At 41.4% G+C, this 24419-nt stretch overlaps 14 non-coding genes across 14 annotated transcripts; all 14 read left to right on the top strand.

Moving 5' to 3' along the window:
* The first annotated feature begins 2566 nt into the window (after positions 1-2566).
* TRNAY-GUA (transfer RNA tyrosine (anticodon GUA)) lies at positions 2567-2652 on the top strand. Its single transcript is given in 2 exon segments — positions 2567-2603; positions 2617-2652. It is a non-coding gene; the product is annotated as a tRNA-Tyr (tRNA).
* A 2495-nt stretch (positions 2653-5147) lies between these two features.
* On the top strand, positions 5148-5233 carry TRNAY-GUA (transfer RNA tyrosine (anticodon GUA)). The gene is given in 2 exon segments: positions 5148-5184; positions 5198-5233. It is a non-coding gene; the product is annotated as a tRNA-Tyr (tRNA).
* A 1852-nt stretch (positions 5234-7085) lies between these two features.
* TRNAY-GUA (transfer RNA tyrosine (anticodon GUA)) lies at positions 7086-7171 on the top strand. Its single transcript is given in 2 exon segments — positions 7086-7122; positions 7136-7171. It is a non-coding gene; the product is annotated as a tRNA-Tyr (tRNA).
* Positions 7172-9022: 1851 nt separating this feature from the next.
* TRNAY-GUA (transfer RNA tyrosine (anticodon GUA)) lies at positions 9023-9108 on the top strand. Its single transcript is given in 2 exon segments — positions 9023-9059; positions 9073-9108. It is a non-coding gene; the product is annotated as a tRNA-Tyr (tRNA).
* Positions 9109-9667: 559 nt separating this feature from the next.
* Positions 9668-9753, top strand: TRNAY-GUA (transfer RNA tyrosine (anticodon GUA)). The gene is given in 2 exon segments: positions 9668-9704; positions 9718-9753. It is a non-coding gene; the product is annotated as a tRNA-Tyr (tRNA).
* Positions 9754-10312: 559 nt separating this feature from the next.
* TRNAY-GUA (transfer RNA tyrosine (anticodon GUA)) lies at positions 10313-10398 on the top strand. The gene is given in 2 exon segments: positions 10313-10349; positions 10363-10398. It is a non-coding gene; the product is annotated as a tRNA-Tyr (tRNA).
* A 2496-nt stretch (positions 10399-12894) lies between these two features.
* Positions 12895-12980, top strand: TRNAY-GUA (transfer RNA tyrosine (anticodon GUA)). Its single transcript is given in 2 exon segments — positions 12895-12931; positions 12945-12980. It is a non-coding gene; the product is annotated as a tRNA-Tyr (tRNA).
* Positions 12981-16123: 3143 nt separating this feature from the next.
* Positions 16124-16209, top strand: TRNAY-GUA (transfer RNA tyrosine (anticodon GUA)). The gene is given in 2 exon segments: positions 16124-16160; positions 16174-16209. It is a non-coding gene; the product is annotated as a tRNA-Tyr (tRNA).
* Positions 16210-16768: 559 nt separating this feature from the next.
* Positions 16769-16854, top strand: TRNAY-GUA (transfer RNA tyrosine (anticodon GUA)). Its single transcript is given in 2 exon segments — positions 16769-16805; positions 16819-16854. It is a non-coding gene; the product is annotated as a tRNA-Tyr (tRNA).
* A 559-nt stretch (positions 16855-17413) lies between these two features.
* Positions 17414-17499, top strand: TRNAY-GUA (transfer RNA tyrosine (anticodon GUA)). Its single transcript is given in 2 exon segments — positions 17414-17450; positions 17464-17499. It is a non-coding gene; the product is annotated as a tRNA-Tyr (tRNA).
* A 3143-nt stretch (positions 17500-20642) lies between these two features.
* On the top strand, positions 20643-20728 carry TRNAY-GUA (transfer RNA tyrosine (anticodon GUA)). The gene is given in 2 exon segments: positions 20643-20679; positions 20693-20728. It is a non-coding gene; the product is annotated as a tRNA-Tyr (tRNA).
* A 559-nt stretch (positions 20729-21287) lies between these two features.
* TRNAY-GUA (transfer RNA tyrosine (anticodon GUA)) lies at positions 21288-21373 on the top strand. Its single transcript is given in 2 exon segments — positions 21288-21324; positions 21338-21373. It is a non-coding gene; the product is annotated as a tRNA-Tyr (tRNA).
* A 560-nt stretch (positions 21374-21933) lies between these two features.
* TRNAY-GUA (transfer RNA tyrosine (anticodon GUA)) lies at positions 21934-22019 on the top strand. Its single transcript is given in 2 exon segments — positions 21934-21970; positions 21984-22019. It is a non-coding gene; the product is annotated as a tRNA-Tyr (tRNA).
* A 1850-nt stretch (positions 22020-23869) lies between these two features.
* Positions 23870-23955, top strand: TRNAY-GUA (transfer RNA tyrosine (anticodon GUA)). The gene is given in 2 exon segments: positions 23870-23906; positions 23920-23955. It is a non-coding gene; the product is annotated as a tRNA-Tyr (tRNA).
* Positions 23956-24419: the final 464 nt, after the last annotated feature.

The raw sequence follows: 24419 nt of genomic DNA, 5'->3' as shown, positions 1-24419 counted from the left end.
GGTAGAGCGTGGGACTGTAGTGGTAAAACAGGCATCCTTAGGTCGCTGTTTCAAATCCGGCTCGAAGGACTTTTGCCAAATGCACATTGTATTGAATACTTGGAAAGTAAAATACTTGGAAAGTAAAATAACAGACAATTTATAATTATATTATATTTCATCACTGAAAATAGATGCCTTTTGCTTTGAGGCTGTGGCCACGTTATTTTTCTGTCCGACACCAATCTTCGTTGGTTTCCTGTGAGGTATTTTGGATCCCCATCTCTTGCTATGAACTGACAAAACAGCAGAATCCCCTTGACAATCTTGATTTCTCAAGGGAAATGGGAGAACACTATACACCATCCAAGATATTAAAATATTGTCAAGGCCGAACACTGATGAATACTCTGAGGAGATGGCCTGTGAGGCGCCGCCTTTCAACTTTTCCTCCTTTGTATGGTGGTCAGTAACATGCGGGACACTGCGGAGGGGGTCATTTTTTTAATTGTGAACTGATGTGCTTTTACTCAATTCGGGAACCTCACAAGCCAAATTTGTAGTATTTTGCACGAATTGCAAGAGATGTTTGAATGTCGACGGTTGAAGTGGAAGCTCGTATTGAGCTTGCTAGAGACTGATTTGCTAAGCCTTCGATAGCTCAGTTGGTAGAGCGGTGGACTGTAGTGGTAAAACAGGCATCCTTAGGTCGCTGGTTCAAATCCGGCTCAAAGGACTTTTGCCAAATGCACATTTTATTGAATACTTGGAAAGTAAAATACTTGGAAAGTAAAATAACAGACAATTTATAATTATATTATATTTCATCACTGAAAATAGATGCCTTTTGCTTTGAGGCTGTGGCCACGTTATTTTTCTGTCCAACACGAATCTTCATTGGTTTCCTGTCAGGTGTTTTTGATCCCCATCTCTTGCTATGAACTGGCAAAACAGCAGAATCCCCTTGACAATCTTGATTTCTCAAGGGAAATGAGAGAACACTATACACCATCCAAGATATTAAAATATTGTCAAGGCCCAACAGGGCTGAATACTCTGAGGAGATGGCCTGTGAGGCGCCGCCTTTCAACTTTTCCCCCTTAGTATGGTGGTCAGTAACATGCGGGCGACTGCGGAGGGGGTCATTTTTTTAATTGTGAACTGATGTGCTTTTACTCAATTCGGGAACCTCACAAGCCAAATTTGTAGTATTTTGCACGAATTGCAAGAGATGTTTACAAGTCGACGGTTGAAGTGGAAGCTCGTATTGAGTTTGCTAGAGTTGATTTGTCATGCCTTTGATAGCTCAGTTGGTAGAGCGGAGGACTGTAGTGGTAAAACAGGCATCCGTAGGTCTCTGGTTCAAATCCGGCTCAAAGGACTTTTGCCAAATGCACATTTTATTGAATACTTGGAAAGTAAAATACTTGGAAAGTAAAATAACAGACAATTTATAATTATATTATATTTCATCACTGAAAATAGATGCCTTTTGCTTTGAGGCTGTGGCCACGTTATTTTTCTGTCCAACACGAATCTTCATTGGTTTCCTGTCAGGTGTTTTGGATCCCCATCTCTTGCTATGAACTGGCAAAACAGCAGAATCCCCTTGACAATCTTGATTTCTCAAGGGAAATGAGAGAACACTATACACCATCCAAGATATTAAAATATTGTCAAGGCCCAACACGGCTGAATACTCTGAGGAGATGGCCTGTGAGGCGCCGCCTTTCAACTTTTCCCCCTTAGTATGGTGGTCATTAACATGCGGGAGACTGCGGAGGGGGTCATTTTTTTAATTGGGAACTGATGTGCTTTTACTCAATTCGGGAACCTCACAAGCCAAATTTGTAGTATTTTGCACGAATTGCAAGAGATGTTTACAAGTCGACGGTTGAAGTGGAAGCTCGTATTGAGTTTGCTAGAGATTGATTTGCCAAGCCTTCGAAAGCTCAGTTGGTAGAGCGGAGGACTGTAGTGGTAAAACAGGCATCCTTAGGTCGCTGGTTCAAATCCTGCTCGAAGGACTTTTGCCAAATGCAAATTTTATTGAATACTTGGAAAGTGAAATACTTGGAAAATAAAATAACAGACAATTTATAATTATATTATATTTCATCACTGAAAATAGATGCCTTTTGCTTTGAGGCTGTGGCCACGTTATGTTTCTGTCCAACACCAATCTTCATTGGTTGCCTGTGAGGTGTTTCGGATCCCCATCTCTTGCTATGAACTGGCAAAACAGCAGAATCCCCTTGACAATCTTGATTTCTCAAGGGAAATGGGAGAACACTATACACCATCCAAGATATTAAAATATTGTCAAGGCCGAACACTGATGAATACTCTGAGGAGATGGCCTGTGAGGCGCCGCCTTTCAACTTTTCCTCCTTTGTATGGTGGTCAGTAACATGCGGGACACTGCGGAGGGGGTCATTTTTTTAATTGTGAACTGATGTGCTTTTACTCAATTCGGGAACCTCACAAGCCAAATTTGTAGTATTTTGCACGAATTGCAAGAGATGTTTGAATGTAGACGGTTGAAGTAGAAGCTCGTATTGAGCTTGCTAGAGACTGATTTGCCAAGCCTTCGATAGCTCAGTTGGTAGAGCAGAGGACTGTAGTGGTAAAACAGGCATCCTTAGGTCGCTGGTTCAAATCCGGCTCGAAGGACTTTTGCCAAATGCACATTTTATTGAATACTTGGAAAGTAAAATACTTGGAAAGTAAAATAACAGACAATTTATAATTATATTATATTTCATCACTGAAAATAGATGCCTTTTGCTTTGAGGCTGTGACCACGTTATTTTTCTGTCCAACACGAATCTTCATTGGTTTCCTGTGAGGTGTTTTGGATCCCCATCTCTTGCTATGAACTGGCAAAACAGCAGAATCCCCTTGACAATCTTGATTTCTCAAGAGAAATGAGAGAACACTATACACCATCCAAGATATTAAAATATTGTCAAGGCCCAACGCGGCTGAATACTCTGAGGAGATGGCCTGTGAGGTGCCGCCTTTCAACTTTTCCCCCTTAGTATGGTGGTCAGTAACATGCGGGCGACTGCGGAGGGGGTCATTTTTTTAATTGTGAACTGATGTGCTTTTACTCAATTCGGGAACCTCACAAGCCAAATTTGTAGTGTTTTGCACGAATTGCAAGAGATGTTTACAAGTCGACGGTTGAAGTGGAAGCTCGTATTGAGTTTGCTAGAGTTGATTTGCCAAGCCTTTGATAGCTCAGTTGGTAGAGCGGAGGACTGTAGTGGTAAAACAGGCATCCTTAGGTCGCTGTTTCAAATCCGGCTCGAAGGACTTTTGCCAAATGCACATTTTATTGAATACTTGGAAAGTAAAATACTTGGAAAGTAAAATAACAGATAATTTATAATTATATTATATTTCATTTCTGAAAATAGATGCCTTTTGCTTTGAGGCTGTGGCCACGTTATTTTTCTGTCCGACACCAATCTTCGTTGGTTTCCTGTGAGGTATTTTGGATCCCCATCTCTTGCTATGAACTGACAAAACAGCAGAATCCCCTTGACAATCTTGATTTCTCAAGGGAAATGGGAGAACACTATACACCATCCAAGATATTAAAATATTGTCAAGGCCGAACACTGATGAATACTCTGAGGAGATGGCCTGTGAGGCGCCGCCTTTCAACTTTTCCTCCTTTGTATGGTGGTCAGTAACATGCGGGACACTGCGGAGGGGGTCATTTTTTTAATTGTGAACTGATGTGCTTTTACTCAATTCGGGAACCTCACAAGCCAAATTTGTAGTATTTTGCACGAATTGCAAGAGATGTTTGAATGTCGACGGTTGAAGTGGAAGCTCGTATTGAGCTTGCTAGAGACTGATTTGCCAAGCCTTCGATAGCTCAGTTGGTAGAGCGGAGGACTGTAGTGGTAAAACAGGCATCCTTAGATCGCTGGTTCAAATCCGGCTCAAAGGACTTTTGCCAAATGCACATTTTATTGAATACTTGGAAAGTAAAATACTTGGAAAGTAAAATAACAGACAATTTATAATTATATTATATTTCATCACTGAAAATAGATGCCTTTTGCTTTGAGGCTGTGGCCACGTTATTTTTCTGTCCAACACGAATCTTCATTGGTTTCCTGTCAGGTGTTTTTGATCCCCATCTCTTGCTATGAACTGGCAAAACAGCAGAATCCCCTTGACAATCTTGATTTCTCAAGGGAAATGAGAGAACACTATACACCATCCAAGATATTAAAATATTGTCAAGGCCCAACAGGGCTGAATACTCTGAGGAGATGGCCTGTGAGGCGCCGCCTTTCAACTTTTCCCCCTTAGTATGGTGGTCAGTAACATGCGGGCGACTGCGGAGGGGGTCATTTTTTTAATTGTGAACTGATGTGCTTTTACTCAATTCGGGAACCTCACAAGCCAAATTTGTAGTATTTTGCACGAATTGCAAGAGATGTTTACAAGTCGACGGTTGAAGTGGAAGCTCCTATTGAGTTTGCTAGAGTTGATTTGTCATGCCTTTGATAGCTCAGTTGGTAGAGCGGAGGACTGTAGTGGTAAAACAGGCATCCGTAGGTCGCTGGTTCAAATCCGGCTCAAAGGACTTTTGCCAAATGCACATTTTATTGAATACTTGGAAAGTAAAATACTTGGAAAGTAAAATAACAGACAATTTATAATTATATTATATTTCATCACTGAAAATAGATGCCTTTTGCTTTGAGGCTGTGGCCACGTTATTTTTCTGTCCAACACGAATCTTCATTGGTTTCCTGTCAGGTGTTTTGGATCCCCATCTCTTGCTATGAACTGGCAAAACAGCAGAATCCCCTTGACAATCTTGATTTCTCAAGGGAAATGAGAGAACACTATACACCATCCAAGATATTAAAATATTGTCAAGGCCCAACACGGCTGAATACTCTGAGGAGATGGCCTGTGAGGCGCCGCCTTTCAACTTTTCCCCCTTAGTATGGTGGTCATTAACATGCGGGAGACTGCGGAGGGGGTCATTTTTTTAATTGGGAACTGATGTGCTTTTACTCAATTCGGGAACCTCACAAGCCAAATTTGTAGTATTTTGCACGAATTGCAAGAGATGTTTACAAGTCGACGGTTGAAGTGGAAGCTCGTATTGAGCTTGCTAGAGTTGATTTGCCAAGCCTTTGATAGCTCAGTTGGTAGAGCGGAGGACTGTAGTGGTAAAACAGGCATCCTTAGGTCGCTGGTTCAAATCCGGCTCAAAGGACTTTTGCCAAATGCACATTTTATTGAATACTTGGAAAGTAAAATACTTGGAAAGTAAAATAACAGATAATTTATAATTATATTATATTTCATCACTGCAAATAGATGCCTTTTGCTTTGAGGCTGTGGCCACGTTATTTTTCTGTCCAACACGAATCTTCATTGGTTTCCTGTCAGGTGTTTTGGATCCCCATCTCTTGCTATGAACTGGCAAAACAGCAGAATCCCCTTGACAATCTTGATTTCTCAAGGGAAATGAGAGAACACTATACACCATCCAAGATATTAAAATATTGTCAAGGCCCAACACGGCTGAATACTCTGAGGAGATGGCCTGTGAGGCGCCGCCTTTCAACTTTTCCCCCTTAGTATGGTGGTCATTAACATGCGGGAGACTGCGGAGGGGGTTATTTTTTTAATTGGGAACTGATGTGCTTTTACTCAATTCGGGAACCTCACAAGCCAAATTTGTAGTATTTTGCACGAATTGCAAGAGATGTTTACAAGTCGACGGTTGAAGTGGAAGCTCGTATTGAGTTTGCTAGAGATCGATTTGCCAAGCCTTCGATAGCTCAGTTGGTAGAGCGTGGGACTGTAGTGGTAAAACAGGCATCCTTAGGTCGCTGTTTCAAATCCGGCTCGAAGGACTTTTGCCAAATGCACATTGTATTGAATACTTGGAAAGTAAAATACTTGGAAAGTAAAATAACAGACAATTTATAATTATATTATATTTCATCACTGAAAATAGATGCCTTTTGCTTTGAGGCTGTGGCCACGTTATTTTTCTGTCCGACACCAATCTTCGTTGGTTTCCTGTGAGGTATTTTGGATCCCCATCTCTTGCTATGAACTGACAAAACAGCAGAATCCCCTTGACAATCTTGATTTCTCAAGGGAAATGGGAGAACACTATACACCATCCAAGATATTAAAATATTGTCAAGGCCGAACACTGATGAATACTCTGAGGAGATGGCCTGTGAGGCGCCGCCTTTCAACTTTTCCTCCTTTGTATGGTGGTCAGTAACATGCGGGACACTGCGGAGGGGGTCATTTTTTTAATTGTGAACTGATGTGCTTTTACTCAATTCGGGAACCTCACAAGCCAAATTTGTAGTATTTTGCACGAATTGCAAGAGATGTTTGGATGTCGACGGTTGAAGTGGAAGCTCGTATTGAGCTTGCTAGAGACTGATTTGCCAAGCCTTCGATAGCTCAGTTGGTAGAGCGGAGGACTGTAGTGGTAAAACAGGCATCCTTAGGTCGCTGGTTCAAATCCGGCTCAAAGGACTTTTGCCAAATGCACATTTTATTGAATACTTGGAAAGTAAAATACTTGGAAAGTAAAATAACAGACAATTTATAATTATATTATATTTCATCACTGAAAATAGATGCCTTTTGCTTTGAGGCTGTGGCCACGTTATTTTTCTCTCCAACACGAATCTTCATTGGTTTCCTGTCAGGTGTTTTTGATCCCCATCTCTTGCTATGAACTGGCAAAACAGCAGAATCCCCTTGACAATCTTGATTTCTCAAGGGAAATGAGAGAACACTATACACCATCCAAGATATTAAAATATTGTCAAGGCCCAACAGGGCTGAATACTCTGAGGAGATGGCCTGTGAGGCGCCGCCTTTCAACTTTTCCTCCTTTGTATGGTGGTCAGTAACATGCGGGAGACTGCGGAGGGGGTCATTTTTTTAATTGGGAACTGATGTGCTTTTACTCAATTCGGGAACCTCACAAGCCAAATTTGTAGTATTTTGCACGAATTGCAAGAGATGTTTGAATGTCGACGGTTGAAGTGGAAGCTCGTATTGAGCTTGCTAGAGACTGATTTGCCAAGCCTTCGATAGCTCAGTTGGTAGAGCGGAGGACTGTAGTGGTAAAACAGGCATCCTTAGGTTGCTGGTTCAAATCCGGCTCGAAGGACTTTTGCCAAATGCACATTTTATTGAATACTTGGAAAGTAAAATACTTGGAAAGTAAAATAACAGACAATTTATAATTATATTATATTTCATCACTGAAAATAGATGCCTTTTGCTTTGAGGCTGTGACCACGTTATTTTTCTGTCCAACACGAATCTTCATTGGTTTCCTATGAGGTGTTTTGGATCCCCATCTCTTGCTATGAACTGGCAAAACAGCAGAATCCCCTTGACAATCTTGATTTCTCAAGAGAAATGAGAGAACACTATACACCATCCAAGATATTAAAATATTGTCAAGGCCCAACGCGGCTGAATACTCTGAGGAGATGGCCTGTGAGGCGCCGCCTTTCCACTTTTCCCCCTTAGTATGGTGGTCAGTAACATGCGGGCGACTGCGGAGGGGGTCATTTTTTTAATTGTGAACTGATGTGCTTTTACTCAATTCGGGAACCTCACAAGCCAAATTTGTAGTATTTTGCACGAATTGCAAGAGATGTTTACAAGTCGACGGTTGAAGTGGAAGCTCGTATTCAGTTTGCTAGAGTTGATTTGCCAAGCCTTCGATAGCTCAGTTGGTAGAGCGGAGGACTGTAGTGGTAAAACAGGCATCCTTAGGTCGCTGGTTCAAATCCGGCTCAAAGGACTTTTGCCAAATGCACATTTTATTGAATACTTGGAAAGTAAAATACTTGGAAAGTAAAATAACAGACAATTTATAATTATATTATATTTCATCACTGAAAATAGATGCCTTTTGCTTTGAGGCTGTGGCCACGTTATTTTTCTGTCCGACACCAATCTTCGTTGGTTTCCTGTGAGGTATTTTGGATCCCCATCTCTTGCTATGAACTGACAAAACAGCAGAATCCCCTTGACAATCTTGATTTCTCAAGGGAAATGGGAGAACACTATACACCATCCAAGATATTAAAATATTGTCAAGGCCGAACACTGATGAATACTCTGAGGAGATGGCCTGTGAGGCGCCGCCTTTCAACTTTTCCCCCTTAGTATGGTGGTCATTAACATGCGGGAGACTGCGGAGGGGGTCATTTTTTTAATTGGGAACTGATGTGCTTTTACTCAATTCGGGAACCTCACAAGCCAAATTTGTAGTATTTTGCACGAATTGCAAGAGATGTTTACAAGTCGACGGTTGAAGTGGAAGCTCGTATTGAGTTTGCTAGAGATTGATTTGCCAAGCCTTCGAAAGCTCAGTTGGTAGAGCGGAGGACTGTAGTGGTAAAACAGGCATCCTTAGGTCGCTGGTTCAAATCCTGCTCGAAGGACTTTTGCCAAATGCAAATTTTATTGAATACTTGGAAAGTGAAATACTTGGAAAATAAAATAACAGACAATTTATAATTATATTATATTTCATCACTGAAAATAGATGCCTTTTGCTTTGAGGCTGTGGCCACGTTATGTTTCTGTCCAACACCAATCTTCATTGGTTGCCTGTGAGGTGTTTCGGATCCCCATCTCTTGCTATGAACTGGCAAAACAGCAGAATCCCCTTGACAATCTTGATTTCTCAAGGGAAATGGGAGAACACTATACACCATCCAAGATATTAAAATATTGTCAAGGCCGAACACTGATGAATACTCTGAGGAGATGGCCTGTGAGGCGCCGCCTTTCAACTTTTCCTCCTTTGTATGGTGGTCAGTAACATGCGGGACACTGCGGAGGGGGTCATTTTTTTAATTGTGAACTGATGTGCTTTTACTCAATTCGGGAACCTCACAAGCCAAATTTGTAGTATTTTGCACGAATTGCAAGAGATGTTTGAATGTAGACGGTTGAAGTAGAAGCTCGTATTGAGCTTGCTAGAGACTGATTTGCCAAGCCTTCGATAGCTCAGTTGGTAGAGCAGAGGACTGTAGTGGTAAAACAGGCATCCTTAGGTCGCTGGTTCAAATCCGGCTCGAAGGACTTTTGCCAAATGCACATTTTATTGAATACTTGGAAAGTAAAATACTTGGAAAGTAAAATAACAGACAATTTATAATTATATTATATTTCATCACTGAAAATAGATGCCTTTTGCTTTGAGGCTGTGACCACCTTATTTTTCTGTCCAACACGAATCTTCATTGGTTTCCTGTGAGGTGTTTTGGATCCCCATCTCTTGCTATGAACTGGCAAAACAGCAGAATCCCCTTGACAATCTTGATTTCTCAAGAGAAATGAGAGAACACTATACACCATCCAAGATATTAAAATATTGTCAAGGCCCAACGCGGCTGAATACTCTGAGGAGATGGCCTGTGAGGTGCCGCCTTTCAACTTTTCCCCCTTAGTATGGTGGTCAGTAACATGCGGGCGACTGCGGAGGGGGTCATTTTTTTAATTGTGAACTGATGTGCTTTTACTCAATTCGGGAACCTCACAAGCCAAATTTGTAGTATTTTGCACGAATTGCAAGAGATGTTTACAAGTCGACGGTTGAAGTGGAAGCTCGTATTGAGTTTGCTAGAGTTGATTTGCCAAGCCTTTGATAGCTCAGTTGGTAGAGCGGAGGACTGTAGTGGTAAAACAGGCATCCTTAGGTCGCTGGTTCAAATCCGGCTCAAAGGACTTTTGCCAAATGCACATTTTATTGAATACTTGGAAAGTAAAATACTTGGAAAGTAAAATAACAGATAATTTATAATTATATTATATTTCATCACTGAAAATAGATGCCTTTTGCTTTGAGGCTGTGGCCACGTTATTTTTCTGTCCAACACGAATCTTCATTGGTTTCCTGTCAGGTGTTTTGGATCCCCATCTCTTGCTATGAACTGGCAAAACAGCAGAATCCCCTTGACAATCTTGATTTCTCAAGGGAAATGAGAGAACACTATACACCATCCAAGATATTAAAATATTGTCAAGGCCCAACACGGCTGAATACTCTGAGGAGATGGCCTGTGAGGCGCCGCCTTTCAACTTTTCCCCCTTAGTATGGTGGTCATTAACATGCGGGAGACTGCGGAGGGGGTCATTTTTTTAATTGGGAACTGATGTGCTTTTACTCAATTCGGGAACCTCACAAGCCAAATTTGTAGTATTTTGCACGAATTGCAAGAGATGTTTACAAGTCGACGGTTGAAGTGGAAGCTCGTATTGAGTTTGCTAGAGTTGATTTGCCAAGCCTTTGATAGCTCAGTTGGTAGAGCGGAGGACTGTAGTGGTAAAACAGGCATCCTTAGGTTGCTGGTTCAAATCCGGCTCAAAGGACTTTTGCCAAATGCACATTTTATTGAATACTTGGAAAGTAAAACACTTGGAAAGTAAAATAACAGATAATTTATAATTATATTATATTTCATCACTGAAAATAGATGCCTTTTGCTTTGAGGCTGTGGCCACGTTATTTTTCTGTCCAACACGAATCTTCATTGGTTTCCTGTCAGGTGTTTTGGATCCCCATCTCTTGCTATGAACTGGCAACACAGCAGAATCCCCTTGACAATCTTGATTTCTCAAGGGAAATGAGAGAACACTATACACCATCCAAGATATTAAAATATTGTCAAGGCCCAACACGGCTGAATACTCTGAGGAGATGGCCTGTGAGGCGCCGCCTTTCAACTTTTCCCCCTTAGTATGGTGGTCATTAACATGCGGGAGACTGCGGAGGGGGTCATTTTTTTAATTGGGAACTGATGTGCTTTTACTCAATTCGGGAACCTCACAAGCCAAATTTGTAGTATTTTGTACGAATTGCAAGAGATGTTTACAAGTCGACGGTTGAAGTGGAAGCTCGTATTGAGTTTGCTAGAGAACGATTTGCCAAGCCTTCGATAGCTCAGTTGGTAGAGCGTGGGACTGTAGTGGTAAAACAGGCATCCTTAGGTCGCTGTTTCAAATCCGGCTCGAAGGACTTTTGCCAAATGCACATTGTATTGAATACTTGGAAAGTAAAATACTTGGAAAGTAAAATAACAGACAATTTATAATTATATTATATTTCATCACTGAAAATAGATGCCTTTTGCTTTGAGGCTGTGGCCACGTTATTTTTCTGTCCGACACCAATCTTCGTTGGTTTCCTGTGAGGTATTTTGGATCCCCATCTCTTGCTATGAACTGACAAAACAGCAGAATCCCCTTGACAATCTTGATTTCTCAAGGGAAATGAGAGAACACTATACACCATCCAAGATATTAAAATATTGTCAAGGCCGAACACTGATGAATACTCTGAGGAGATGGCCTGTGAGGCGCCGCCTTTCAACTTTTCCTCCTTTGTATGGTGGTCAGTAACATGCGGGAGACTGCGGAGGGGGTCATTTTTTTAATTGGGAACTGATGTGCTTTTACTCAATTCGGGAACCTCACAAGCCAAATTTGTAGTATTTTGCACGAATTGCAAGAGATGTTTGAATGTCGACGGTTGAAGTGGAAGCTCGTATTGAGCTTGCTAGAGACTGATTTGCCAAGCCTTCGATAGCTCAGTTGGTAGAGCGGGGGACTGTAGTGGTAAAACAGGCATCCTTAGGTTGCTGGTTCAAATCCGGCTCGAAGGACTTTTGCCAAATGCACATTTTATTGAATACTTGGAAAGTAAAATACTTGGAAAGTAAAATAACAGACAATTTATAATTATATTATATTTCATCACTGAAAATAGATGCCTTTTGCTTTGAGGCTGTGACCACGTTATTTTTCTGTCCAACACGAATCTTCATTGGTTTCCTATGAGGTGTTTTGGATCCCCATCTCTTGCTATGAACTGGCAAAACAGCAGAATCCCCTTGACAATCTTGATTTCTCAAGAGAAATGAGAGAACACTATACACCATCCAAGATATTAAAATATTGTCAAGGCCCAACGCGGCTGAATACTCTGAGGAGATGGCCTGTGAGGTGCCGCCTTTCAGCTTTTCCCCCTTAGTATGGTGGTCAGTAACATGCGGGCGACTGCGGAGGGGGTCATTTTTTTAATTGTGAACTGATGTGCTTTTACTCAATTCGGGAACCTCACAAGCCAAATTTGTAGTATTTTGCACGAATTGCAAGAGATGTTTACAAGTCGACGGTTGAAGTGGAAGCTCGTATTCAGTTTGCTAGAGTTGATTTGCCAAGCCTTCGATAGCTCAGTTGGTAGAGCGGAGGACTGTAGTGGTAAAACAGGCATCCTTAGGTCGCTGGTTCAAATCCGGCTCAAAGGACTTTTGCCAAATGCACATTTTATTGAATACTTGGAAAGTAAAATACTTGGAAAGTAAAATAACAGACAATTTATAATTATATTATATTTCATCACTGAAAATAGATGCCTTTTGCTTTGAGGCTGTGGCCACGTTATTTTTCTGTCCAACACGAATCTTCATTGGTTTCCTGTCAGGTGTTTTGGATCCCCATCTCTTGCTATGAACTGGCAAAACAGCAGAATCCCCTTGACAATCTTGATTTCTCAAGGGAAATGAGAGAACACTATACACCATCCAAGATATTAAAATATTGTCAAGGCCCAACACGGCTGAATACTCTGAGGAGATGGCCTGTGAGGCGCCGCCTTTCAACTTTTCCCCCTTAGTATGGTGGTCATTAACATGCGGGAGACTGCGGAGGGGGTCATTTTTTTAATTGGGAACTGATGTGCTTTTACTCAATTCGGGAACCTCACAAGCCAAATTTGTAGTATTTTGCACGAATTGCAAGAGATGTTTACAAGTCGACGGTTGAAGTGGAAGCTCGTATTGAGTTTGCTAGAGCTGATTTGCCAAGCCTTTGATAGCTCAGTTGGTAGAGCGGAGGACTGTAGTGGTAAAACAGGCATCCTTAGGTCGCTGGTTCAAATCCGGCTCAAAGGACTTTTGCCAAATGCACATTTTATTGAATACTTGGAAAGTAAAATACTTGGAAAGTAAAATAACAGATAATTTATAATTATATTATATTTCATCACTGCAAATAGATGCCTTTTGCTTTGAGGCTGTGGCCACGTTATTTTTCTGTCCAACACGAATCTTCATTGGTTTCCTGTCAGGTGTTTTGGATCCCCATCTCTTGCTATGAACTGGCAAAACAGCAGAATCCCCTTGACAATCTTGATTTCTCAAGGGAAATGAGAGAACACTATACACCATCCAAGATATTAAAATATTGTCAAGGCCCAACACGGCTGAATACTCTGAGGAGATGGCCTGTGAGGCGCCGCCTTTCAACTTTTCCCCCTTAGTATGGTGGTCATTAACATGCGGGAGACTGCGGAGGGGGTTATTTTTTCAATTGGGAACTGATGTGCTTTTACTCAATTCGGGAACCTCACAAGCCAAATTTGTAGTATTTTGCACGAATTGCAAGAGATGTTTACAAGTCAACGGTTGAAGTGGAAGCTCGTATTGAGTTTGCTAGAGATCGATTTGCCAAGCCTTCGATAGCTCAGTTGGTAGAGCGTGGGACTGTAGTGGTAAAACAGGCATCCTTAGGTCGCTGTTTCAAATCCGGCTCGAAGGACTTTTGCCAAATGCACATTGTATTGAATACTTGGAAAGTAAAATACTTGGAAAGTAAAATAACAGACAATTTATAATTATATTATATTTCATCACTGAAAATAGATGCCTTTTGCTTTGAGGCTGTGGCCACGTTATTTTTCTGTCCGACACCAATCTTCGTTGGTTTCCTGTGAGGTATTTTGGATCCCCATCTCTTGCTATGAACTGACAAAACAGCAGAATCCCCTTGACAATCTTGATTTCTCAAGGGAAATGGGAGAACACTATACACCATCCAAGATATTAAAATATTGTCAAGGCCGAACACTGATGAATACTCTGAGGAGATGGCCTGTGAGGCGCCGCCTTTCAACTTTTCCTCCTTTGTATGGTGGTTAGTAACATGCGGGACACTGCGGAGGGGGTCATTTTTTTAATTGTGAACTGATGTGCTTTTACTCAATTCGGGAACCTCACAAGCCAAATTTGTAGTATTTTGCACGAATTGCAAGAGATGTTTGAATGTCGACGGTTGAAGTGGAAGCTCGTATTGAGCTTGCTAGAGACTGATTTGCCAAGCCTTCGATAGCTCAGTTGGTAGAGCGGTGGACTGTAGTGGTAAAACAGGCATCCTTAGGTCGCTGGTTCAAATCCGGCTCAAAGGACTTTTGCCAAATGCACATTTTATTGAATACTTGGAAAGTAAAATACTTGGAAAGTAAAATAACAGACAATTTATAATTATATTATATTTCATCACTGAAAATAGATGCCTTTTGCTTTGAGGCTGTGGCCACGTTATTTTTCTGTCCAACACGAATCTTCATTGGTTTCCTGTCAGGTGTTTTTGATCCCCATCTCTTGCTATGAACTGGCAAAACAGCAGAATCCCCTTGACAATCTTGATTTCTCAAGGGAAATGAGAGAACACTATACACCATCCAAGATATTAAAATATTGTCAAGGCCCAACAGGGCTGAATACTCTGAGGAGATGGCCTGTGAGGCGCCGCCTTTCAACTTTTCCCCCTTAGTATGGTGGTCAGTAACATGCGGGCGCCTGCGGAGGGGGTCATTTTTTTAATTGTGAACTGATGTGCTTTTACTCAATTCGGGAACCTCACAAGCCAAATTTGTAGTATTTTGCACGAATTGCAAGAGATGTTTACAAGTCGACGGTTGAAGTGGAAGCTCGTATTGAGTTTGCTAGAGTTGATTTGTCATGCCTTTGATAGCTCAGTTGGTAGAGCGGAGGACTGTAGTGGTAAAACAGGCATCCGTAGGTCTCTGGTTCAAATCCGGCTCAAAGGACTTTTGCCAAATGCACATTTTATTGAATACTTGGAAAGTAAAATACTTGGAAAGTAAAATAACAGACAATTTATAATTATATTATATTTCATCACTGAAAATAGATGCCTTTTGCTTTGAGGCTGTGGCCACGTTATTTTTCTGTCCAACACGAATCTTCATTGGTTTCCTGTCAGGTGTTTTGGATCCCCATCTCTTGCTATGAACTGGCAAAACAGCAGAATCCCCTTGACAATCTTGATTTCTCAAGGGAAATGAGAGAACACTATACACCATCCAAGATATTAAAATATTGTCAAGGCCCAACACGGCTGAATACTCTGAGGAGATGGCCTGTGAGGCGCCGCCTTTCAACTTTTCCCCCTTAGTATGGTGGTCATTAACATGCGGGAGACTGCGGAGGGGGTCATTTTTTTAATTGGGAACTGATGTGCTTTTACTCAATTCGGGAACCTCACAAGCCAAATTTGTAGTATTTTGCACGAATTGCAAGAGATGTTTACAAGTCGACGGTTGAAGTGGAAGCTCGTATTGAGTTTGCTAGAGATTGATTTGCCAAGCCTTCGAAAGCTCAGTTGGTAGAGCGGAGGACTGTAGTGGTAAAACAGGCATCCTTAGGTTGCTGGTTCAAATCCTGCTCGAAGGACTTTTGCCAAATGCAAATTTTATTGAATACTTGGAAAGTGAAATACTTGGAAAATAAAATAACAGACAATTTATAATTATATTATATTTCATCACTGAAAATAGATGCCTTTTGCTTTGAGGCTGTGGCCACGTTATGTTTCTGTCCAACACCAATCTTCATTGGTTGCCTGTGAGGTGTTTCGGATCCCCATCTCTTGCTATGAACTGGCAAAACAGCAGAATCCCCTTGACAATCTTGATTTCTCAAGGGAAATGGGAGAACACTATACACCATCCAAGATATTAAAATATTGTCAAGGCCGAACACTGATGAATACTCTGAGGAGATGGCCTGTGAGGCGCCGCCTTTCAACTTTTCCTCCTTTGTATGGTGGTCAGTAACATGCGGGACACTGCGGAGGGGGTCATTTTTTTAATTGTGAACTGATGTGCTTTTACTCAATTCGGGAACCTCACAAGCTAAATTTGTAGTATTTTGCACGAATTGCAAGAGATGTTTGAATGTAGACGGTTGAAGTAGAAGCTCGTATTGAGCTTGCTAGAGACTGATTTGCCAAGCCTTCGATAGCTCAGTTGGTAGAGCAGAGGACTGTAGTGGTAAAACAGGCATCCTTAGGTCGCTGGTTCAAATCCGGCTCGAAGGACTTTTGCCAAATGCACATTTTATTGAATACTTGGAAAGTAAAATACTTGGAAAGTAAAATAACAGACAATTTATAATTATATTATATTTCATCACTGAAAATAGATGCCTTTTGCTTTGAGGCTGTGACCACGTTATTTTTCTGTCCAACACGAATCTTCATTGGTTTCCTGTGAGGTGTTTTGGATCCCCATCTCTTGCTATGAACTGGCAAAACAGCAGAATCCCCTTGACAATCTTGATTTCTCAAGAGAAATGAGAGAACACTATACACCATCCAAGATATTAAAATATTGTCAAGGCCCAACGCGGCTGAATACTCTGAGGAGATGGCCTGTGAGGTGCCGCCTTTCAACTTTTCCCCCTTAGTATGGTGGTCAGTAACATGCGGGCGACTGCGGAGGGGGTCATTTTTTTAATTGTGAACTGATGTGCTTTTACTCAATTCGGGAACCTCACAAGCCAAATTTGTAGTATTTTGCACGAATTGCAAGAGATGTTTACAAGTCGACGGTTGAAGTGGAAGCTCGTATTGAGTTTGCTAGAGTTGATTTGCCAAGCCTTTGATAGCTCAGTTGGTAGAGCGGAGGACTGTAGTGGTAAAACAGGCATCCTTAGGTCGCTGGTTCAAATCCGGCTCAAAGGACTTTTGCCAAATGCACATTTTATTGAATACTTGGAAAGTAAAATACTTGGAAAGTAAAATAACAGATAATTTATAATTATATTATATTTCATCACTGAAAATAGATGCCTTTTGCTTTGAGGCTGTGGCCACGTTATTTTTCTGTCCAACACGAATCTTCATTGGTTTCCTGTCAGGTGTTTTGGATCCCCATCTCTTGCTATGAACTGGCAAAACAGCAGAATCCCCTTGACAATCTTGATTTCTCAAGGGAAATGAGAGAACACTATACACCATCCAAGATATTAAAATATTGTCAAGGCCCAACACGGCTGAATACTCTGAGGAGATGGCCTGTGAGGCGCCGCCTTTCAACTTTTCCCCCTTAGTATGGTGGTCATTAACATGCGGGAGACTGCGGAGGGGGTCATTTTTTTAATTGGGAACTGATGTGCTTTTACTCAATTCGGGAACCTCACAAGCCAAATTTGTAGTATTTTGCACGAATTGCAAGAGATGTTTACAAGTCGACGGTTGAAGTGGAAGCTCGTATTGAGTTTGCTAGAGTTGATTTGCCAAGCCTTTGATAGCTCAGTTGGTAGAGCGGAGGACTGTAGTGGTAAAACAGGCATCCTTAGGTTGCTGGTTCAAATCCGGCTCAAAGGACTTTTGCCAAATGCACATTTTATTGAATACTTGGAAAGTAAAACACTTGGAAAGTAAAATAACAGATAATTTATAATTATATTATATTTCATCACTGAAAATAGATGCCTTTTGCTTTGAGGCTGTGGCCACGTTATTTTTCTGTCCAACACGAATCTTCATTGGTTTCCTGTCAGGTGTTTTGGATCCCCATCTCTTGCTATGAACTGGCAACACAGCAGAATCCCCTTGACAATCTTGATTTCTCAAGGGAAATGAGAGAACACTATACACCATCCAAGATATTAAAATATTGTCAAGGCCCAACACGGCTGAATACTCTGAGGAGATGGCCTGTGAGGCGCCGCCTTTCAACTTTTCCCCCTTAGTATGGTGGTCATTAACATGCGGGAGACTGCGGAGGGGGTCATTTTTTTAATTGGGAACTGATGTGCTTTTACTCAATTCGGGAACCTCACAAGCCAAATTTGTAGTATTTTGCACGAATTGCAAGAGATGTTTACAAGTCGACGGTTGAAGTGGAAGCTCGTATTGAGTTTGCTAGAGAGCGATTTGCCAAGCCTTCGATAGCTCAGTTGGTAGAGCGTGGGACTGTAGTGGTAAAACAGGCATCCTTAGGTCGCTGTTTCAAATCCGGCTCGAAGGACTTTTGCCAAATGCACATTGTATTGAATACTTGGAAAGTAAAATACTTGGAAAGTAAAATAACAGACAATTTATAATTATATTATATTTCATCACTGAAAATAGATGCCTTTTGCTTTGAGGCTGTGGCCACGTTATTTTTCTGTCCGACACCAATCTTCGTTGGTTTCCTGTGAGGTATTTTGGATCCCCATCTCTTGCTATGAACTGACAAAACAGCAGAATCCCCTTGACAATCTTGATTTCTCAAGGGAAATGGGAGAACACTATACACCATCCAAGATATTAAAATATTGTCAAGGCCGAACACTGATGAATACTCTGAGGAGATGGCCTGTGAGGCGCCGCCTTTCAACTTTTCCTCCTTTGTATGGTGGTCAGTAACATGCGGGACACTGCGGAGGGGGTCATTTTTTTAATTGTGAACTGATGTGCTTTTACTCAATTCGGGAACCTCACAAGCCAAATTTGTAGTATTTTGCACGAATTGCAAGAGATGTTTGAATGTCGATGGTTGAAGTGGAAGCTCGTATTGAGCTTGCTAGAGACTGATTTGCCAAGCCTTCGATAGCTCAGTTGGTAGAGCGGAGGACTGTAGTGGTAAAACAGGCATCCTTAGGTCGCTGGTTCAAATCCGGCTCAAAGGACTTTTGCCAAATGCACATTTTATTGAATACTTGGAAAGTAAAATACTTGGAAAGTAAAATAACAGACAATTTATAATTATATTATATTTCATCACTGAAAATAGATGCCTTTTGCTTTGAGGCTGTGGCCACGTTATTTTTCTGTCCAACACGAATCTTCATTGGTTTCCTGTCAGGTGTTTTTGATCCCCATCTCTTGCTATGAACTGGCAAAACAGCAGAATCCCCTTGACAATCTTGATTTCTCAAGGGAAATGAGAGAACACTATACACCATCCAAGATATTAAAATATTGTCAAGGCCCAACAGGGCTGAATACTCTGAGGAGATGGCCTGTGAGGCGCCGCCTTTCAACTTTTCCCCCTTAGTATGGTGGTCAGTAACATGCGGGCGACTGCGGAGGGGGTCATTTTTTTAATTGTGAACTGATGTGCTTTTACTCAATTCGGGAACCTCACAAGCCAAATTTGTAGTATTTTGCACGAATTGCAAGAGATGTTTACAAGTCGACGGTTGAAGTGGAAGCTCGTATTGAGTTTGCTAGAGTTGATTTGTCATGCCTTTGATAGCTCAGTTGGTAGAGCGGAGGACTGTAGTGGTAAAACAGGCATCCGTAGGTCTCTGGTTCAAATCCGGCTCAAAGGACTTTTGCCAAATGCACATTTTATTGAATACTTGGAAAGTAAAATACTTGGAAAGTAAAATAACAGACAATTTATAATTATATTATATTTCATCACTGAAAATAGATGCCTTTTGCTTTGAGGCTGTGGCCACGTTATTTTTCTGTCCAACACGAATCTTCATTGGTTTCCTGTCAGGTGTTTTGGATCCCCATCTCTTGCTATGAACTGGCAAAACAGCAGAATCCCCTTGACAATCTTGATTTCTCAAGGGAAATGAGAGAACACTATACACCATCCAAGATATTAAAATATTGTCAAGGCCCAACACGGCTGAATACTCTGAGGAGATGGCCTGTGAGGCGCCGCCTTTCAACTTTTCCCCCTTAGTATGGTGGTCATTAACATGCGGGAGACTGCGGAGGGGGTCATTTTTTTAATTGGGAACTGATGTGCTTTTACTCAATTCGGGAACCTCACAAGCCAAATTTGTAGTATTTTGCACGAATTGCAAGAGATGTTTACAAGTCGACGGTTGAAGTGGAAGCTCGTATTGAGTTTGCTAGAGATTGATTTGCCAAGCCTTCGAAAGCTCAGTTGGTAGAGCGGAGGACTGTAGTGGTAAAACAGGCATCCTTAGGTCGCTGGTTCAAATCCTGCTCGAAGGACTTTTGCCAAATGCAAATTTTATTGAATACTTGGAAAGTGAAATACTTGGAAAATAAAATAACAGACAATTTATAATTATATTATATTTCATCACTGAAAATAGATGCCTTTTGCTTTGAGGCTGTGGCCACGTTATGTTTCTGTCCAACACCAATCTTCATTGGTTGCCTGTGAGGTGTTTCGGATCCCCATCTCTTGCTATGAACTGGCAAAACAGCAGAATCCCCTTGACAATCTTGATTTCTCAAGGGAAATGGGAGAACACTATACACCATCCAAGATATTAAAATATTGTCAAGGCCGAACACTGATGAATACTCTGAGGAGATGGCCTGTGAGGCGCCGCCTTTCAACTTTTCCTCCTTTGTATGGTGGTCAGTAACATGCGGGACACTGCGGAGGGGGTCATTTTTTTAATTGTGAACTGATGTGCTTTTACTCAATTCGGGAACCTCACAAGCCAAATTTGTAGTATTTTGCACGAATTGCAAGAGATGTTTGAATGTAGACGGTTGAAGTAGAAGCTCGTATTGAGCTTGCTAGAGACTGATTTGCCAAGCCTTCGATAGCTCAGTTGGTAGAGCAGAGGACTGTAGTGGTAAAACAGGCATCCTTAGGTCGCTGGTTCAAATCCGGCTCGAAGGACTTTTGCCAAATGCACATTTTATTGAATACTTGGAAAGTAAAATACTTGGAAAGTAAAATAACAGACAATTTATAATTATATTATATTTCATCACTGAAAATAGATGCCTTTTGCTTTGAGGCTGTGACCACGTTATTTTTCTGTCCAACACGAATCTTCATTGGTTTCCTGTGAGGTGTTTTGGATCCCCATCTCTTGCTATGAACTGGCAAAACAGCAGAATCCCCTTGAAAATCTTGATTTCTCAAGAGAAATGAGAGAACACTATACACCATCCAAGATATTAAAATATTGTCAAGGCCCAACGCGGCTGAATACTCTGAGGAGATGGCCTGTGAGGTGCCGCCTTTCAACTTTTCCCCCTTAGTATGGTGGTCAGTAACATGCGGGCGACTGCGGAGGGGGTCATTTTTTTAATTGTGAACTGATGTGCTTTTACTCAATTCGGGAACCTCACAAGCCAAATTTGTAGTATTTTGCACGAATTGCAAGAGATGTTTACAAGTCGACGGTTGAAGTGGAAGCTCGTATTGAGTTTGCTAGAGTTGATTTGCCAAGCCTTTGATAGCTCAGTTGGTAGAGCGGAGGACTGTAGTGGTAAAACAGGCATCCTTAGGTCGCTGGTTCAAATCCGGCTCAAAGGACTTTTGCCAAATGCACATTTTATTGAATACTTGGAAAGTAAAATACTTGGAAAGTAAAATAACAGACAATTTATAATTATATTATATTTCATCACTGAAAATAGATGCCTTTTGCTTTGAGGCTGTGGCCACGTTATTTTTCTGTCCAACACGAATCTTCATTGGTTTCCTGTCAGGTGTTTTTGATCCCCATCTCTTGCTATGAACTGGCAAAACAGCAGAATCCCCTTGACAATCTTGATTTCTCAAGGGAAATGAGAGAACACTATACACCATCCAAGATATTAAAATATTGTCAAGGCCCAACAGGGCTGAATACTCTGAGGAGATGGCCTGTGAGGCGCCGCCTTTCAACTTTTCCTCCTTTGTATGGTGGTCAGTAACATGCGGGAGACTGCGGAGGGGGTCATTTTTTTAATTGGGAACTGATGTGCTTTTACTCAATTCGGGAACCTCACAAGCCAAATTTGTAGTATTTTGCACGAATTGCAAGAGATGTTTGAATGTCGACGGTTGAAGTGGAAGCTCGTATTGAGCTTGCTAGAGACTGATTTGCCAAGCCTTCGATAGCTCAGTTGGTAGAGCGGAGGACTGTAGTGGTAAAACAGGCATCCTTAGGTTGCTGGTTCAAATCCGGCTCGAAGGACTTTTGCCAAATGCACATTTTATTGAATACTTGGAAAGTAAAATACTTGGAAAGTAAAATAACAGACAATTTATAATTATATTATATTTCATCACTGAAAATAGATGCCTTTTGCTTTGAGGCTGTGACCACGTTATTTTTCTGTCCAACACGAATCTTCATTGGTTTCCTATGAGGTGTTTTGGATCCCCATCTCTTGCTATGAACTGGCAAAACAGCAGAATCCCCTTGACAATCTTGATTTCTCAAGAGAAATGAGAGAACACTATACACCATCCAAGATATTAAAATATTGTCAAGGCCCAACGCGGCTGAATACTCTGAGGAGATGGCCTGTGAGGTGCCGCCTTTCAGCTTTTCCCCCTTAGTATGGTGGTCAGTAACATGCGGGCGACTGCGGAGGGGGTCATTTTTTTAATTGTGAACTGATGTGCTTTTACTCAATTCGGGAACCTCACAAGCCAAATTTGTAGTATTTTGCACGAATTGCAAGAGATGTTTACAAGTCGACGGTTGAAGTGGAAGCTCGTATTCAGTTTGCTAGAGTTGATTTGCCAAGCCTTCGATAGCTCAGTTGGTAGAGCGGAGGACTGTAGTGGTAAAACAGGCATCCTTAGGTCGCTGGTTCAAATCCGGCTCAAAGGACTTTTGCCAAATGCACATTTTATTGAATACTTGGAAAGTAAAATACTTGGAAAGTAAAATAACAGACAATTTATAATTATATTATATTTCATCACTGAAAATAGATGCCTTTTGCTTTGAGGCTGTGGCCACGTTATTTTTCTGTCCAACACGAATCTTCATTGGTTTCCTGTCAGGTGTTTTGGATCCCCATCTCTTGCTATGAACTGGCAAAACAGCAGAATCCCCTTGACAATCTTGATTTCTCAAGGGAAATGAGAGAACACTATACACCATCCAAGATATTAAAATATTGTCAAGGCCCAACACGGCTGAATACTCTGAGGAGATGGCCTGTGAGGCGCCGCCTTTCAACTTTTCCCCCTTAGTATGGTGGTCATTAACATGCGGGAGACTGCGGAGGGGGTCATTTTTTTAATTGGGAACTGATGTGCTTTTACTCAATTCGGGAACCTCACAAGCCAAATTTGTAGTATTTTGCACGAATTGCAAGAGATGTTTACAAGTCGACGGTTGAAGTGGAAGCTCGTATTGAGTTTGCTAGAGATTGATTTGCCAAGCCTTCGAAAGCTCAGTTGGTAGAGCAGAGGACTGTAGTGGTAAAACAGGCATCCTTAGGTCGCTGGTTCAAATCCGGCTCGAAGGACTTTTGCCAAATGCAAATTTTATTGAATACTTGGAAAGTGAAATACTTGGAAAATAAAATAACAGACAATTTATAATTATATTATATTTCATCACTGAAAATAGATGCCTTTTGCTTTGAGGCTGTGGCCACGTTATGTTTCTGTCCAACACCAATCTTCATTGGTTGCCTGTGAGGTGTTTCGGATCCCCATCTCTTGCTATGAACTGGCAAAACAGCAGAATCCCCTTGACAATCTTGATTTCTCAAGGGAAATGGGAGAACACTATACACCATCCAAGATATTAAAATATTGTCAAGGCCGAACACTGATGAATACTCTGAGGAGATGGCCTGTGAGGCGCCGCCTTTCAACTTTTCCTCCTTTGTATGGTGGTCAGTAACATGCGGGACACTGCGGAGGGGGTCATTTTTTTAATTGTGAACTGATGTGCTTTTACTCAATTCGGGAACCTCACAAGCCAAATTTGTAGTATTTTGCACGAATTGCAAGAGATGTTTACAAGTCGACGGTTGAAGTGGAAGCTCGTATTGAGTTTGCTAGAGTTGATTTGCCAAGCCTTTGATAGCTCAGTTGGTAGAGCGGAGGACTGTAGTGGTAAAACAGGCATCCTTAGGTCGCTGGTTCAAATCCGGCTCAAAGGACTTTTGCCAAATGCACATTTTATTGAATACTTGGAAAGTAAAATACTTGGAAAGTAAAATAACAGATAATTTATAATTATATTATATTTCATCACTGAAAATAGATGCCTTTTGCTTTGAGGCTGTGGCCACGTTATTTTTCTGTCCAACACAAATCTTCATTGGTTTCCTGTCAGGTGTTTTGGATCCCCATCTCTTGCTATGAACTGGCAAAACAGCAGAATCCCCTTGACAATCTTGATTTCTCAAGGGAAATGAGAGAACACTATACACCATCCAAGATATTAAAATATTGTCAAGGCCCAACACGGCTGAATACTCTGAGGAGATGGCCTGTGAGGCGCCGCCTTTCAACTTTTCCCCCTTAGTATGGTGGTCATTAACATGCGGGAGACTGCGGAGGGGGTCATTTTTTTAATTGGGAACTGATGTGCTTTTACTCAATTCGGGAACCTCACAAGCCA

Source organism: Ambystoma mexicanum, chromosome 1p (assembly GCF_040938575.1).
Source record: "Ambystoma mexicanum isolate Mex_15411 chromosome 1p, UKY_AmexF1_1, whole genome shotgun sequence".
Taxonomy (NCBI): domain Eukaryota; kingdom Metazoa; phylum Chordata; class Amphibia; order Caudata; family Ambystomatidae; genus Ambystoma; species Ambystoma mexicanum.
Note: the sequence above shows the minus strand (reverse complement) of the source record. Positions and strands in the feature narration are given on the sequence as shown.